Consider the following 18,659-nt stretch of genomic DNA (forward strand, 5'->3'; position numbering starts at 1 on the left):
TAATAGAGAATTTATTCTAGTATAAAATTTAATATAATTACTGAATATAACCGCCATCAGCTGCTATGACACCCTCCAAACGCCCGCGGAAGCCCTTGCACACATTGATGATGTAATGGTCTTCAATGGTTGCCCATTGATCATTGACGCTGGCCTTCAATGAGTCCAAATTCGGGTGGCAGGTAGCACAGGACTTCTTCTCAATTTGTCACCACACACTGTAGTCAAGGAGATTCAAATCAGGTGATTGAGGTGGCCAAATGCTTTTGTTCCAAAATTGCATGTTGGCAGCGGGCCAGTCCTGAGTCATTCCCGAGGTATGGGCAGGTCTTTCAGATCTCTTCACTCCTTGACAAGCTTCTGGACCTTGAACACAGTAGTCCTAGATAGTCCAGTGTCTTTGATTATCTCCTTGACAGACCTATCGGCGCGGAGTAGAGTGGCAACCATATGACATTTGGCCTCATCATTCATCGTAAACGACCTTGTTTGATGCGAGTAAGAAAAACCAAAACAAAGCCAAAAGATTTACCGAGTTACTTGTGCTGGAATTTTTTATTTCCGGTCACGGAACCTCGAGATATAAGCGTTTAAAAAATTAGTCCGCGTATTTATTTAACTACCGGTAATTGAATCGATTGAAGGAAGGATGTTCACTACTCAGGAATTAAATAATAATGAAAACTGCTAAGGAAAAGAAAATTCAGTCTTCAGATTACCAAATCACCAAAAAAAAAAACGGGTCAGCTAAAAAATACAGCTGGATTTTCATTTCTGCACATTTTGCTTTAATAATATAGAGGGTAACATCCCTACAAATCCCTTTGTTTTTCTTGAGCACACTCACACTAAGCTACCCAATATTTAATATTCTTTCCTCAAGATTAAAAAAAACGATATAATTGGATGAGTCAGGGAGTACTTTAACTTGTTGATAAACCTAATCTAAAGTCACATTTACTTTTTTTAAATAAGTTTAACTAAACACCTGCAAAATATCACTTATTTTAGATAATGCTCCTTGTATAATAGACTTACTTTTTATCCTTTATACTGTATGGTATATAAATCAGGGATCACTATATGCATTACAACTGCTGACGAGTTTGCAAAAATTCCTAAAAATACTTTTTACTTGCTAGATGACATTTAAGTATATGAGTGTATCAATGATACTTTTGAAATACTTTTTCATTACAATTAGCAAGATTTCTTGCAAAAGAACAAATGTTTCACTTAATTCAGTCAAATTGTATAAGAAATGGTTATTGATATTTAATATATGTTTCCTCCATGTGTAAAGCAGCTTAGCTGTCATGACGTTTCATTAAATTAGCTGCAAGCAGCTATGATACAAAGGAAATAAAAACTTCCCCCTCCTTTTGTATCCAACTACGATAAAGGAAAGAAATACTCTGACGTTGATCTTTAATTATACTCCGAGTCCAACAAAGAAACTTATAACTACCATGCAGACATACATTATTTCTCTTTTTTCTCCAATTATCATTCTGTCTTCATGGATTATAGAATGACGGCAACAGTATTGGAAAATAAAAATCCTGTACAGATGACCCACTATAACAAGACAATCTCACCTTCTTGGACATGCTTTATTCACTTCTAACACTCCACATGAGTTCAGATACTTCTCAGAGCTCAAAGAGATCTGGAAATCGATATATGAGGGTATTAAAAACATTTTGAATTGAAGTTAAACGACAGAAGATAAATTCTATGTTTTGAATAATTCAACAATGACGCACAAAACTGCAACAAAAGATATTTTTAAATTTGCAAATAAGTATTGGCATTGCAAAAAGCAAAAATCCTTGGCGACCAATGAATTCAGCAACAATAGTAATACTATTTTAACTGTTTAAATTATTCATTATGCAATTGTTTTAATTCATTTCTCTCTCTTATTTCAGAAATATTTTATTGATAAAAAGGCCCAAAATCTGTTGATAGCCAACTCCACCGGACTATTATATTGTCTTTTTAATGATTGTTTTGAATTTTTCCCAACTCCTACACAAGACCTACTTCAAACTCACCAAATAAATATTTAGAACACTACTAATAGGCGACTTAGTAGAATAGATTTTTTGATATATCATCAAAATATTGGAGACTTGCGACTCAACTTGACCTCACAATTAATGACTCACGACTATACTTGTACTCAAAAGCTATTTTATACTGAGCTCACAAGAAGCCCTTACACAATAGAATCCATTTTATAATTATGTGCTTGAAATGAGAATTAAAGACATCAGAGGACAATAATTGGATTCGATGAAAATATTTAAAGACTTGGACATTACTTGAAATTGTGAGAAATGAAGTGGGACTCAGCTTGGGCGTGCAGTATGTAGACTTCTTCCCATCTCTGCAACGCAGTAATAGGTAAGATTACATCAGCTTATCAATGACGTCGTTATATTTATCCCTCCCTATTAAAAGCCAATATACACAAATCTTGATTTTTTTTAATTTATTTTTTTTAGGATGTGTGACGGGACTGTCAAATACTCTCAGAATGCTTTGTAAAAAACATATACGTGGATCCTTCAGGCATAATCTTCTTTTATAAAATAAAAGTCAACTTGCAAATAATTTGGTTTTTTTGCTTCAAAAATGATGTGTGAAAAAAAGGTCAGTTCGTACTAATATTATGTATATGGATACATTCATATTTATATGTATTTAAATAATGTGTTTTGATTCACGAATACGTCATAATCATAAAAACATAACAAACATATTTTGAGATGACGATAAGGACAAAGGTCAAGAGATCTCCAAGACAAGGTGAGGTTAATGGAGGCCTTCAATTTGGCAATACCATTAAATTGCATATGGTAAATTGTTATGTATTATAGAAATTATATTTAAAGGTTTTTTTCATTCATTTACAGGGCTCTTCCCAAATTAGTGAAGCATTCACTTAAATGGACTGTAAATCATTTGTGTGTGATTTAAAAAAAATTCAGATTAGTATAAATAAAAAAAAATCATACACAACTTCAATTCAATCAAAACAACAATATCGAAATGATGGAGCTTGAAGGTAAGTGTGCTGCATTTTTAAAGTATGGCCCATCCAACAAGACCATAATTATGACCCTCAATGTGAGCCAGGCCTTAATCGGATGAAGTAAAAAATGTTTGAGGAGACGAGAAAAACCTAAGTCATGCCTGGCCATGGAATAAAACTGACCGTATGGATTTATAGGCTGAACAAGGCCGTAGGGGCAATATCTATAAAAACTCTAGTTCGATTCATGAGCTAGGATTACCATGTCCATAATAACGGCCATGTGTGTAGTCAAAGAGGATCTTTGTATAATGGTTTAAAAGTTAAAAAAGAAGAAAATCTCTTCCTTCTGTGGCTACTATAGTTAAGAGGAAAGTCAAGTAAAAAAAATATCCTTAATTGGTACGCAACCCATCTTTAGACACAACAATTACATAATATGTTACATAGCATTGCAAACTGTAACCTTATATAGTTGAAGAGCTATTGTGGTCGAATCAAAATAGCGTTAATTTCAGGCCTGTTGGAAGGCCACTCATCAGTTTTGATGATGACGCAGAACTGGGTGTCGAATTAATGGCAGTTTTGACAACATGACAAGGCGCAGAGTCTTAATTCTACATGCACCTTGTATATCGAAAGTAAATGGCTTCCAAAAATGTGAGCCAACATGAAATTCCCGTCACTAATGATTAAGCCAAACATCGTTATCTTGGACGGGAACTTATTTTTCATCACAGAATGAACATTACATCTATTTTCTGCCAGCAGCATTCATTTTTTAGTATTAGGTAGCCTTGAAGGCGAAGTTTGACTCATCAATGAATAGCTTCATGATGCCTTGATTTGATTCACAAATTTGGCTGGATGTCTTGCTTCTTTGCAACCTGATGTCCTTCATATTCGTGATAAAAAGGAGATGCATTCCCTTAATGTAGGACTTCAAGCCAAGGTCTTCCTTGATGGCCCTGGCTACCTACAGATAGATCTCCTCTGAGCATGAGCAGCCATTGAAATGCCAGGATTTGATTAGATGGGCCTCTTGAGCCCATCCACGATGTGTTCAGTACGCTTTTTGTCTTTGTGTGAACACCATGAGAAATATGAAGCCTTGTACCTGTATTCAGTCACTTGAAAACGTCATATACGGTGTTCCTAGCATTATATTAAATTTTGATTAAATAAATCTAAAAACGAAAATGTAATTTTTAGGGACTGCCAACACGAACAAGTAGATCATCACAGTCCCGTACAGCCAAGAAGAACCAAAACTTATGCAGTCACAATATGGCCTGCCTCCATGTGACCATCCTCCAGCCCTGAACTCAAGCATCTGGACATTGTAGTCTTAGGCGTCCTGGAGTAAAACATCTGATGCATCTATCATACAAATTTAGATTCGCTCTGAGCTACCCTCATGTCTACATAGCACACCATGAACATGCCCTTCATTGTCAAGAGCTGCCAATCTGGTTTCCGGTGTGTACAGGTTGTTATTCCTTGTAAATGAGGATATATAAAGCATAAATACAGCTAAATATAGTATTTGAACACTTTATAATTAGGTTTTAAGTTGTTTTTTCTTCATTTTATAAAAATTATGTTTATTGGTATTTGTTCATACTTTGGGTCCAGACTCTGTAAATTTATTGAACTATTGTAAAGCATCCTTAATCGTTGATATGATCTCTATTCTCCTTGATAATAAACTCCAAGGAAGGCTAGAATATCAATTCAAACTTTTTAAATATAGTCCTTATCTATATTCTTTATCCTTTGTTGACAAATGACTTAATATTTTCAATGTTACTATGACGTATTTGGCAGCCTATACACCATATTTGCTGCCATATAAAATAGTCTAAAAAGTAAAGGTCAGGGCTTTATGGAAGTCAAAGGTACTCTAAAAATAAACCTGAGAGGTTTCAGACATTGAAGTCAGTTTTTTGGTTTTCCCTATCAGAAAATGTAACTTTTTTATGTTATGAAATATTATTTGGATGTTTTTCTTAATACGCGTTAAAGATATGAACAAGGATTCCCTTTAGTCGGAAATTCCATGATTCAACTCCACTCCCTTTAGATGCAACAATTACATATTCAAATAATATTTTAATACTAATTGAGTCATTTCAATGCACAGGAAATTAAATATTTCAATTTGACGGTTTTTAAAATTCAATTCAATCCCTTTTGATTGACTATTGTGTATAAACTATATATATTTTTTTTTTAGCTATCATCTTTGACCTCCGAACAACTGCTTGCAAAAAAAATGACTATAATTGAAATCCTGAAATTTAATGTAATATACGTATACCTACGGTAAATGGTACGTTCATAACAATATACCGAGTGTCCATTGGATCTTGAAACACTTTAGAATCATTAAACTTTTTTATAAAGTTTATTTATTCAATATTTTTTATTTTGTAATAGTTTGACATAATATGATACAAAGAATATACATTGCATATTGCATTAAATGTGACAACTTTTGGTCGCCTCAATAATGTGTTTCAATCAGTCTGAAGCTAAACAGAAGGCCCTTATAATATAGGTAAACTGCTCAAGTTTGTTTAATTCCTCAGTTATGTGTTTCTTAACAGCATCCAAATCTTATAAACATTTAGCAAAGGCCTCAATACTATTTTTCTGTAAAAAAAAATATTTCTGGGGAATTTCCTGTGAGTGCCAAATCCCGAAATTTTTTCGGGAAAGTAAGATTCTGAGAGAAAATCCCTATCCCACAGGAAAATTTTTGCCTGCAACTTATCAATGCTTAAAAAATAATTTTTTTTTTCATATTGAAATGTACACACCGTACAAATGGGTATAACGCGTACTCGTACATACATATTTTCGGAGTAAAATACCTTGATAAAAGTTGATGTAAGGAATATAAATCTTTATAAGAAAAACGTAACAAAAAAGGTAACCTTTTTACGAGGAAGAAGGCTATTTTTTTGAAGTAAGTAATAAATTCATACATTTTCAAATCCTGGATCTCCCATTTGTTTCATACGTACATAGGTAAGTAGTCATCAAAAAGATTATTGCAAAGAGGGCGCTGTAGAAATAATTTTCCTGAAGGGGCATTATATTATGTTTACTCAATTTAAATGAATAAATAGCGTCTCCCAGTGAGTCGCCAATGAAATTTTGGAAATGTTTCATATTCTTACTCAATAATTTACCAATTTTTTTTCGTAATATCAACTGGTAGAAAAATAAAAACAATTTTGACATTTGTAAAAAAAGTTCTTCCTCAGAACAAGGACAACAAAGATGGCTGATAAAAGAAGGCATTTGCCAGCGCTTCTGGACGCAGTAATGAAGTATGAGCAGATCTTCTCCATTGTCCCTTGCTCCTAAGGTCTTATTACAACGATTAAAATAAGAGCCTTAAGAGGCCAAATATACACATAAGTGGCGTGAAGACAACTTGATGAATTTCTGTTCAGGTCAATGTTGCTTCTATACTCATCAGACATTAACTCTCTTGACTATGGGATTCTGGGTGCCATTGAGAAAAAGACCTGTACCACCTCCAAGATGAATGTTGATACTTTTATGAAGCCATGGGGAAGGAGTGGGCTGACACATTGGAGAAGTAAGGGGAGCAGACATGCTACGCATCAGGCCAAGGATTTAGGGTATACTGGAAGCCAAGGGTGGACACTTTGAGATTTAATTGTATATATAAAGTCTCATTACTTTACTATTTGAACTTTTTGAGCATCTTGATAAAGTTGAGCTTGGGAAAATACATTTACGATTTGAAGGGACACACGATAATACTAATTGGGTATTATATTCATTATTTTTTTTAATAGTTTAGAAAATATTTAAGGCTTCAATAATTCCTTGAGATACGAGCACTCCAACAAACGAGTTTTTGGAATATAACGTCGATTTCGAGCAAACATTGCATTGCTATACGTGGTTTGATTAAGATCCGAGCTAGTCTAAGTTTATTTTAAGGCTGAAACAGTTTAGTTTTATTTTAAATTCGTCATATGGAATAAATTACTTTGACTAATAAGCTAGGACCTAGAACAAATTAAACTCGAATATTAAAAGACACCTAAAAACGACGGGCAATGTATGGTAATAAAACTAAGTTTTAGCATAATTATTTTATTATGAAATAATGGCTGAACTAATTATATTTATTTAAAACTACGTTGGGTTCATCTTCATTAAATATTAATAGAGAGAAGACAAGAATCAAGTATTGTTTCTACTAATATCTTACGGATGACTTAAACACTGTAAATTACAAACCTTTAAAAATATTCTTAATTCCATCTAATATATCTTTGATTTCATTCTGGTAAGAAGTCATAGAAGTTTGAGAAAAGGTTATTTCAGGCACAAAAGCATTCAAAATTCCGTTCTAGGAGTCCTCTTACAAACGTTTTAATTAACTTATAGCCACACCAAAACCCAGACTTCCACCCAATAGACTACAGCATCTGGTTGGCAAGTGGATTCCAATGCCAGTCGAGTCTACCACAGCAACATTGCCTACCTTAAGTCCTCCGTGAATAAGGAGTAGAAGAAGATTAACTTTAGCTACATCTCACATATGTGCCTGGCCTTCTAGACCCCTTGTAAGTAGTGATTGTCGGAAAGTTCACAAATAAGGCTCCTGTGTATATGTTGAGTAATTATCTTTTCTATTTCTACCATGGCTGAGTTCATTGAACATAATTCTGATTAAAATGAAGTTCAGAATGCAATTTGATGAAGGAATTATTCAATATCCGTTATATACATTTTTCTACTCATATATTTTGATTTAGAGTAGTTTTGTGTCAGTCCTTATTTTTTCGGTCCAGTTTAGTACAGTCTTAGGAAAAGTTCTTAAGACTGTTGATCCTTAAGGATGCCAGTACTAGAAAGAAAAATACCGTCATCAAGAGCCAATCTTTATAAGCTTTTAGTACTAACTACAACTAGAAGGAACAGCAGTCTTGAGTTCTAAATAATAAGTACAATAAAAAGAGCCGTATGTGCTATATGTTTGTATATAGAAAATTGTTTGGATAGTTTTATAATAAAGATGCATACAAACCATTCCTTGAAACCACGATAACTAATTTCCTATTTTGTTATTAACTCAGAAACTAATTAAATACCATCCCCAAAAAACGAATTAAATAAAGTGCAACAAAAAATGGTACTCGCTATGTATTACAAGGTTATTTCAATACTTGGGGTGTAAACATATTCCAGGGAAGTAACAGAGGCACGGAACACCTCCTGTCCTCCAAAATGGAGCATATTCCAAAATCCACTATATTCTAATACGAACTGGATGGAGGGTAAAAGTTGTTGATCCAAAAGCTAGGAAAATGATTTTTTGAGGGAGCACCATTTTGTTGAAAGATATAAGTATCTTCCTAAAGTTGAAATTGGCCTATGGCTAGATACCTTTCTCAAGGATGTTGCTCACTTAATCAATGTTTTCAATTTTAAACCCCTGAAAGCACGAAGATAATGACCGTCAATTAGGACTGGCTAATTGTACACTATACCATCATCGACACTAATTTCTTAATTCAATAGATTCTAAAGGACAAATCAGATCTTCTCTTTATCAAAATGCAATCACTTTGTGATTTGAATATTACCTCACCAGAAAAGCTTTATCATCACTAAAAAAAACAATTTGTTATAGTAATTTTCAATTTAGGAAAACAATCATTTCATTTTTATTAAGATATATTCCAACTATATATATTGTCAGGGATGAACTTCTCTTCGAACGAAAAGAGGGAAGTGAACTTTTGGTATACGAGAAATATTAGGAAGCGCTTAAAACTTCAATAAACTAAGGGAGTTATTCCTTCAGTTGACTCTCTTTTATCTTGTAAATGAAGGATCACCCAAAAAAATATTAAAGAAACATTGTTCAGGTTTGATCATGTATTTATTATTTAACTTTTTACATTGATATCTCTAAGTCTTTATGATTTATTTTAGTTTAATTTGAGTTTTAATTTTTATGAATTTAGGGTCCACTCTGTATGTACACTTTTTTTAATTCAGGTATTTTACATAATTGATATTTCTTTTATTAAATATACCTATGTAATTTTTTTGTAGAAAAAAGAAGGAACACTACGTTGGGATAGTTGTTATAAATTCCCAGTTTTTTATAGGACTGTTGCTGCTCTTGTTGAAAAATAATATTTTGTAAGAATATGAAGAAGACTGACAAGTCTTTCAGATTGGACATAATCATGAAAAAAATAGTATCAGATATAAGTATATGTATGTGCTTCAGTTGAACGTCTACTTTTGTGCATGGTTTTTTATTTTTTAATTCTTATTATTATAAAGAATTAATTGTGTCGGCTTCTCTTGCTTCTTCAAGCCTTTATTCTTATTTTCATTTTCTATCTTTGTAGCTAGTGGTGCATTTTGACAAGATTTAATATAAATAATTACTAATATGAGACCTCTTTATATTATATAATGAACTCTTTGTTTTATCAGGGAACTGATCACCTTTCCATAGGTTACAAAAAAATAGTGGTAGAACTCGATCCGAGACCGTAATTTTTTATCGCCTGATTTGGGGCAATATTTTTGGTCTCAATCAATCAACTCATTTTCTCCCCATCTTGGCTGATTTATGTGTGACATAAATATAGTTTATGCGACAAATTAAACTACATGACGTCACGTTATTGTACCCAATGTTAACATTTTGAAAGATACATGACCTCATCAACAATTCATATGTACAATCAGTCTCTGACCAAATTTAATAAGAGACCAATTAAAACTGATTTTTTGTTTGAGACTATTACGACCGAATTTCTTTAATGAACCGACTTAGTTTAATCATGGAATTATAGATATATATAGAGATAGACCGACATATTTTTTTCACCCCCTTTTTTCCCCAGTAGAGTCATAGATCCTTTTTCTTATAACCGAGGAAGGTCTGAAAAGCTTTCGATCTCAACGTGAACAGTGAAGAACTCGTAAATGAAAGCTAGTCACATCGATCTAGCGTCTGTTGACAGTTACTCACAAAAGATTCAGATATTTTGGATGCGGTGTTGTTATGTAACAGTCGTTTGAGTGAGTTGATGGAGTGTTTTTTTGTGAAAATGGATAAAATTAAGTATGGAGCTGCTGTCATTAAATATTTGTTCTTGAAAGTAACTTTGTAATAGATTCAAGCAATAGCAGACTTATAAAGGCTTGTTGTGTTAAAATTTGACGCATCTAATTCAATAAAAGCTGAAATAATTGAGGCAATAACAAAAAAATTGGGGAAACAATTATTTTACAGAGAAAAACGCAGAGTACTATTTGGACAGATTACAAAGATAGGAGCATCGCTAGGAAAAGTGTGTTGAGAGACTCTGTTGATTTTTTTTCTTTATCAGAAAAAATGTATCGTATTTTTGTTAGGTTGGAAACTTTTCAGACCACTCTCGTATAATTTAAGGCTATAACTGTAAGGGTTAGAGCTCGTAAACTAAATTCGTATTTAGATATATTTTTATTCTTCTTGACTTGGTCAAATGGAGTTGCACCAATAAAATAAAAGTAAACACTCTATAATTATAATACATATAATTACAATTACTCCATTTGAAATAGGAATTCTCTTTGATGTCAATATACCTAGTTTCATGCGAAGACTGAGATGCAAACCTACTCATATTTAGTTAAAAAAATCCTTTCTCCAGAGCAGAATGTATATTTAGCTAGGTCACTACTCTCTTAAGCTATTGTCACAACTAATATAAATGTTTTGCATTTCTTTCCTTGGTAATCATTCTTTGTGAATAAAAATATTGAACGATATCCAGGATAATTCATATGAATTATTTTTTTTTTAAATTAAAAAAATAAAAATTTCAATAAAACATAGTTGTCCAGATTGGAATTTGATAAAAATGAAGAACATGAGAATTGAGATTGACAAGCTAAAAATGTATTAATTCTACTGAATGTACAAAAACAAAAAAACTAAAATTTCACTGTATTTATTTTTTACTAATATAAGTTAAAAAACTTTGTATTCGGATCCCACTCAATGTTAATATCCCTGGAAATGAGAATTCCTAGTACCCTCTCACAAAGAGGATCAAAGAAAAACACCTCAGACATAAACCAAAAATGAGTACATACTCATAGCTTACCTATAATAACTTTTTATTCATTTAATTATCAAAAATATGCATCAAATACATGCTACAGTGATGGGCCTAGTATATAATGTTGTCACGATACACTAATATTTTTTCTTACCGGTTCTTATTATCAATATCGTTGTTTCTTTACTTTTTTGAATAACAATATCAGACAAAAATGATTATTTACATGAACTCCCAGGGGCGTCTGCAGGGTATTTTTTGGTCAATGGGGGGGTAATTTCAAGCTTTGCACAATATTTATTAAAGTGAGGTTTTGTACCTGTAAGTGAATTAAAATATTTGGTGCCAATTTTCAAAAAAGGGAAGGGGCATTACTAATAATGTGTCAGATCTAATTTAGGACCACGGTCCAATTTAGTTCTTCTAGTTAGTCCTTAAAGAAGCAAAACTAGATCCCTAACTATTATATTATATAATATAATAAATGATATAACTAAGTAATATTAGTACATCTAATGTTCACTTAATATTGCATTATAATAAAAACATGACTAATTATCGCAAAATATTTGCAAGGCTTGTCTTAATACATATTTCATTTACTAACTTATTTTGCTAATTAAATCATGGACATATTTGGGAAAAAAAATGAAAGGAGCGATGGTCATAAGGAACGACAGTACTAAGGACAGATCCTTGGACTGGACCGAATAAATAAGGACCGATACAACACTAGTCATAGTCTCTTTGTTGCGCAGTCCTGGGTTCAGAAATTGGATTATTTAAAAAATAAAAGGGGGAGGACATTCATTTTTTTGGAAAGAGGATACTACTTATGAAACTTTGTGTGGCGGTAATTTGAAATTTGTCATTAACCTACTGTTCACCCCTGTCTTTGATCGACTAGAGCCTAGAACTTATGTAACTATAAGCTATTGTTATACGGATTCTGGTTCAAAATTCAGAAACCTGAATTTTAATGAAGTGTTATTAAATGCAACTTTTATTCCTGTTTTGTATGGTAAAGTACAATTTTTCTTGAACAAAAGTTGTTGTTTTTTTTTTTTTTTTTTGGGGGGGAGGCTTAAGTAATTGTATGTACAATGTGTTTATGATGTAATCAGGCTGCAGCAATTAGCTCTAATATAAATTTAGTATGGTACCGTCAGTTCCTCACTACCACTATATTGTCCTTGTCTGGGAAAAACGATGCATCTAAGTAATAAAATTTTACAGGAGAACAAAAACATTTTTTGTGCTATGTCCAATGAAATAACTTTAATTTCATAGTTATATAAAAACAACTAACCTTAGATGGAGCGGGGACTGCAAAACTTGTAGTGACATGATCATTGCGAAATGAAATGGCAGTACATAAGGAGATGCCAACGGCACTGACACGGGTGCGGAGGAAATAGCAAACACGTTGTTTTTTTTGGTGTTGCTCCGGCATTTTAGCACTTAGAGACATGAGATAAAAACACAACTGGTTTATTCTTGTTTTAGTTGCCGTTTGGTTGCAGCGAGGAAAACTTGTAATAACAAATAACGGGCATAAAATCGTAATTCAATACTACTCTAAGTTTTGAGTACACAACTCTTATATGACGTTGTAGGATATCAATAACTTTAAGTGCCTGAAAAAGTGCTCTTGAAGATGTAGAAACATCAGCGTATGCCGTAGTATTGTTTAAAAGACTGAATATTTATTTATAGATCCAATGTTATGTACATGTAATTCATACCTGAAGTAAAACTGAATGCCGTTTTGATAATTGATCAAATTTCCCGTTATACAAATTGCTGTCACTGATGAGATTAGTAGGTTCTGTTTAGTTAGTCCTGTTTTAAATTCTAAGTATCCGAGCACTACTACAGGACAACACTAGTGCCTCGTATTCTAATGCCACACAATAGACCCTTAATTTACTATGTGACATATTATATATATTAATGTATCATAAAAACCTCTATTACCAATTTATGTCTTTGACACCTTTTATAGATAATGGAAATCAAATGTAGTAATTGTGCACTGTGAATCATTGTTTTACAATTTTTTTATTATTGTGGATGAGGTATTGAATATGTATGTATGTAAAATGTGCATTAGATGGACCAGTTTTCGGGACTTCATTTCTTTCCCGGCACAAATACATTTTCTGCTAAGTACAATCAAAAAACTCACGTTCAGAAAATTAGTAAAATGTGTCAAAGTTCATTTTAATTTCATTAAAAGGGATAGTTTGTGGTCAAATTGCCCATTTTAAGCCTCAAGTACATTTTCTAAATATTTTTCTCCATTTTGTTCACTTCAACAAAGCTTAAATTTTGCAATTTACTTTTTCCTTATCTATACAAATTAAGCAAAGTTTCTTGCTATGACTATTTGGATGAAAATAAAGCATTTTGTTTGATCTAAGAAATAAAAATGAGGTCATGTTGATGAAATCAAGCAGTTATTTGGCGTGTAGCATAAAGTGTTTCTACAGGATGCACTATAATTCTCCATGAGGTATACCTTATAGATATTTTGATCTGAGATTGAACAATTTAATCGTATTAAGTGCCAGTCTTTATTTATTCGGTCCAGTCTAGTCTTAGGACCCATCCTAAAGAATGTCCATCGTTCGGACTGCAGTCTTCAGTCCTTAATAAAGACCTTCACAGCTCTAGTTATCATCAAGTTATGACGTAGGCGTTTTGCATGTAGCATCGTACATGAATACAGGGAACATTTTTTTTCTTTCTTTTTCTTTTCAAATACTTTATATGAATCTAATGAGGTTTAGCAACGAGTATGTCAAGGTAAAGTACGGTTACAAAGCGTACAAGAGACTAAATTTGTAATTATTTCCCTCTTATTATTATTCTTTCATTCTTAGGGAGAAAACTTATACAGATTGATATAATTATGAAGTACCTACTTTTGAGTGTGGCCATGAAAAAAAAATATTAACACTAAGGATTTGTTGAGGAGTTGTCTTCTATGTATATTATGAAAGCAAAATGTGTTTGAAGCCAACGCTTAATAGCTCAGAGTAATGCTGGATACAACCGCTAGTCTTTTATAAAATAATATACTTGAAAACATGAAGTGCATCTTTAGATCTTTAAATTACTAAAAATAAATATAATTTTGCTGATAAATATCAAATACTAATGGATATACAGGGTGGTTTATTGAAATCTAATTCAATAATTAATGAAGTTTGACTGATTGAATTTAATTTATATTCCGATTCATTAAAGCATAAATAATTAGTTTGAAAACAAAACAAACTTAAACTCTCTAGCTTATTTTAAAGTTGAGAAAATGACAATTGAATGTGAACGACAAATTTCCATTCGAGCACTCCAAGCAGTTGGTCGTCTCCAGGACAACTGTCTGCGCCTCAGCAAGTACGATACGTTATGAAAAAGAAAGGCTCAAACAAAAAGATCAAACTGAACTCGGAGGAGTTAATGGAAACTGCCCAGGTCATTCCCCTCAAATCCCTGAGGTCCATTCAAGAGATCTCTGGGTTTCAAATCAGACGGTCCAGAGAGAAGTGGTTTAATAGGGCCTTGTGAGGATGGAAAGGCCACTTTTGACAACAAGCATGAAAGAAACCCATCTCCTCCCTTGAAAAAATCTTTAGAATGAGTCATTAGAACTCCTTTCGACAGTTTTGCAACTCCCCCCCCCCTCCCTAGAGCCCTTAAGCCAACCCCCTAAAATACATCTTTTGGTTGCATGTTAAGGGGAAGACCTGTAGTGTACGTCATCCTAACAAAGAGGTCCTCAATGCCACTATCATCCGGCAGAGGAACGCCATGACAGAAGACTTTTTCCATTATGAGTGGCCACATTTATGATTAAGAGATCTCAGGGACACATCTTTTTATATTATTAATTTTGTTGAAATTTTATTATTAATTAATAACTTTGGGTTAATTTAAAGTCTTTTTTGACACTTTTGACACCCCTACAGCCCTGATGCCAACGCCCTCTACTACACTGCACACACCTTTACTATACTAAGGCCTGAGGTATCCGTCATCCAAACACCGAGACCCTCAAAGTCACTGTCAGTAAACACTGAGACGTTATGACAGAGGACTATATCCACAGAGGGTGCCAGGCCTTCCACCACCACCTAGAAGCCGTCATTACCGCTAAGTGAGGTGTCATTAATGATTTTATGGAACCCAGGCACACTTTTATTTCTAATATTAATTTTGTTGAAGTTTTAATTTCCATGTGTTCAGATTTTTTGTGGACCACTCGGTACATAAAAAGGTCATTTTTTGGGCTTATAGTCAGGGGTGTTGCTAGTTTGTATCACTTGTAGGGGGAGTGTAGATTCAATAATTATTAACACCGTAATACTTTTTTAAAAAGGTTTGATGTATACATATTTTTGTATATGATAAATACTTTCTGAGGTGGAGCTAAAGACAGCCTTGCTCATAGCATTATTATTTTTGGACAAGTAAAACAGATTTAAAATAACCAATTTTAACCCAAAAATCTAATATAAAATATTAAAATCATATTAAACCCCTCAAACTTGGCCAAAGTCTACATTAGATAATCACTAACAAAGAAATAGTTTTTTTTGCGGTGAAAAAAAAATATTCAACCAAAAACGGAACAGTCTAATGTGCAGTCATCCCGGCAATAACTGCACTAGAGAAGTGAATGGTACATTAAATATATCAAACCCTCAATATTATCAAATGATGTAAGATCTTTTGCAAATTTAAAACAAAAGGAGGGGGGAGGGAATTAATGCAATTCATAAGAACGTCATCAAAAATTTCGAAGATAATATTCTTTATCAACAATTCATATAAAAACTGACCATTAGCATGTGTACAGATAAGGATTTTTATTACTCAAAGTTGAAGTATGAACAATTACTCAATAAAAATAACATATTGATGTTGTATAATTACGAGAAAAAATCGATTTTAGCTCAATGCTATCTCCAAAACTAATGTATTGATTTATATACATACAGTTGATTTTAACACATTTCCTGTACAGTTTGTCATCTTAACGTTCATTGGTTGAATGCATGGCTATAAAACAAAGTGATAACTTGAAACAAAATTTACATCACGATTGTGGAAAATAATCCAATATTTTGCCTAGATTTTTTTTGAGATTTTGAATAGTAAAAGTAATTTTTTGAGGAAACAATATTTTAGTAATAACAAAGTCATTTTTTCATTGTTTTTTGAGTTGTTATTGATTATTTTGCCATTAGTTTATATAATTTTATCAAAGCTCAAAGCACACTGATTGGAAGATACATTTAGGTTATCATGAGTGATACATAAAATATGTTCATCTGGTATGTAATATATAAGAAAACGACAATGAACGCTGTAATCCTGTCAATTTGAAGAATGTTTGTGAGAAAAACAGCTCAGCTGCCATGACATTTTATTAGATCAGTTCCAAGCTGCTGTGAGAGGAATTAAATACACATTAATCCCACATAGCAAGGACATATAGGTTGGAATTACTTACAAAAGCTGAAGGTTCTTTGATCCATGCATAAATGAATAACTCTCTAAAATATCAAAATTTTAATTCGCTAGTGTAGGATTGGTCATAGGACGGATTTGTATATAAGTCTCTCCTCCCTACCTTTCAGTCTTTTTTTATATGTCCAAACTTTTTTACCATTCAACTGTCTTTAGTACTGATTAGTCAGTTCATCAGTCATACAGTTTTAGCCTTCTTTTAACTCCTAGCCAGAATTGGACAATATAAAAACAAAGAAAACGTATAATAATACTAGCCACATACCTCCTACCTTAAACTTAAGATATCTTGTCTCTTTGAAAGAGGTTATGATAAATCTTCTAGGGCTAAAATGACGTAGTTAATAACTACAATTTCAAAGCCTTATATCTCGTCTTCTATATGTAGATTGTGTGAAAAAAAAACAATCTAACACTCATATTTACCCATTAATTGAGCTCAATTTCATGATAGCATCTACAGAGTGCGTACTGATAAAATTCATCTTTATTTACAAGCTCTGAATAAATCGAATGCCTTAATAATAAACTTCTCAATTTCCCAAAAATATTGGCGACTAACTCTAATAAATTTAGTAATATGTATTAACTATAAATTATTTATCAATCTTTAACATTTGAAACAGTCAACTATTTATAAGACATAAAGTGAACGACAAAAACACCCTTAAAAAAGAGATACCAATTGCAACAAATTAAGTGTCTGGTAAATCTACTTTTTTATCGTCTCCAGTAAATATTTACAAGAGGGGCTTTAATTTAAAAATGATTTAATCAATAATTAATAGGCTAATTATTCTTATAGTATAAAATAATAACTAATCAGATCATTCTTTAAATAGTTTGCAATTTATTCGATACTTCCTTGAAGAGGCTGAGAATATTATGCTTCAAACACAAAATGTCATGATATGAACAAAAGATATGTCGTGAACTAACAAAAAAACAATCTTCAACAAATATCAAAATGAAAAGAAATGCCCAGTTTATCCTTACTTTTTTTTGCATCATATATCCTTCCCAATATTTCATAGACAAATTGGCCTAATTAGAAGGTTTGTATTTAAATATTTTGGGTGAATTGAGATACCTAAAAGAAATGTCAAGTATAGTTAAGAGCCTTAATTTGTTTCCGATATGGTCTGTCGAGGAGCAACATACTACATCCTTTCTCCAAAAGGTAATAAAACGAGTTTTTTAAGCCAGATTTTTTTTTGGTTTTTGTATCATAATAATGGTATGTATTTAAACTTTTGATATATGAGATGTGTTTACAAGTAAGAATACTTTTCATATTTTCCAGGCAACGTATATTTTGTATAATAGATTTTTTAATTTTTTATGTAAGTACATTTGAAAAATAAGATATACTTATTCATTGTTTAAAGCTATATAATATGTTTAGTTTGTTTGGGAAAGACATAATGGTTAGAAGTATTTTGTGTATTCTGGCGATTTTTTTCTATAAGTACTTTTGCTCTTCCATTTGGACGATTGGGATTTGGATTCGATAACATAACCATTGACACATGATTTGTTACCAGCTATGGCTCTTTTGAGCAAATCATGATCATCATTGACATCTGTCAAGAGCTCATGCAAATATTCTTTTTGTCGAAATTAAGGAGTTTCGGAACAAACTTCTCTGATACTCGTCTCATGCGCAAAACATTCCAAAAATATCATAGCACGAGCCAATCTTATATCAATAACCTCAACAATTTCTCCTATAGCCATTCGACTATTTTCAAAAAAAGCAATTTTCTTCACTGCTACAAAGTTTTCAACGTGCTTGGGCGTCCAGATCAAGGTTTGTCATTGGGATCTTCCTGGCCAACTTGGAAGAGTTTTTACGACTTATAAATATTTTTTTACTCAGAATAGTTTCATTGTATGCCACTGTTAACTTTTCAAGTGTTTTAGAGCACTTAATTTCATTTTTTACACAAAAT

This window comes from Lepeophtheirus salmonis, chromosome 10 (assembly GCF_016086655.4).
Source record: "Lepeophtheirus salmonis chromosome 10, UVic_Lsal_1.4, whole genome shotgun sequence".
Taxonomy (NCBI): Eukaryota; Metazoa; Arthropoda; class Copepoda; order Siphonostomatoida; family Caligidae; genus Lepeophtheirus; species Lepeophtheirus salmonis.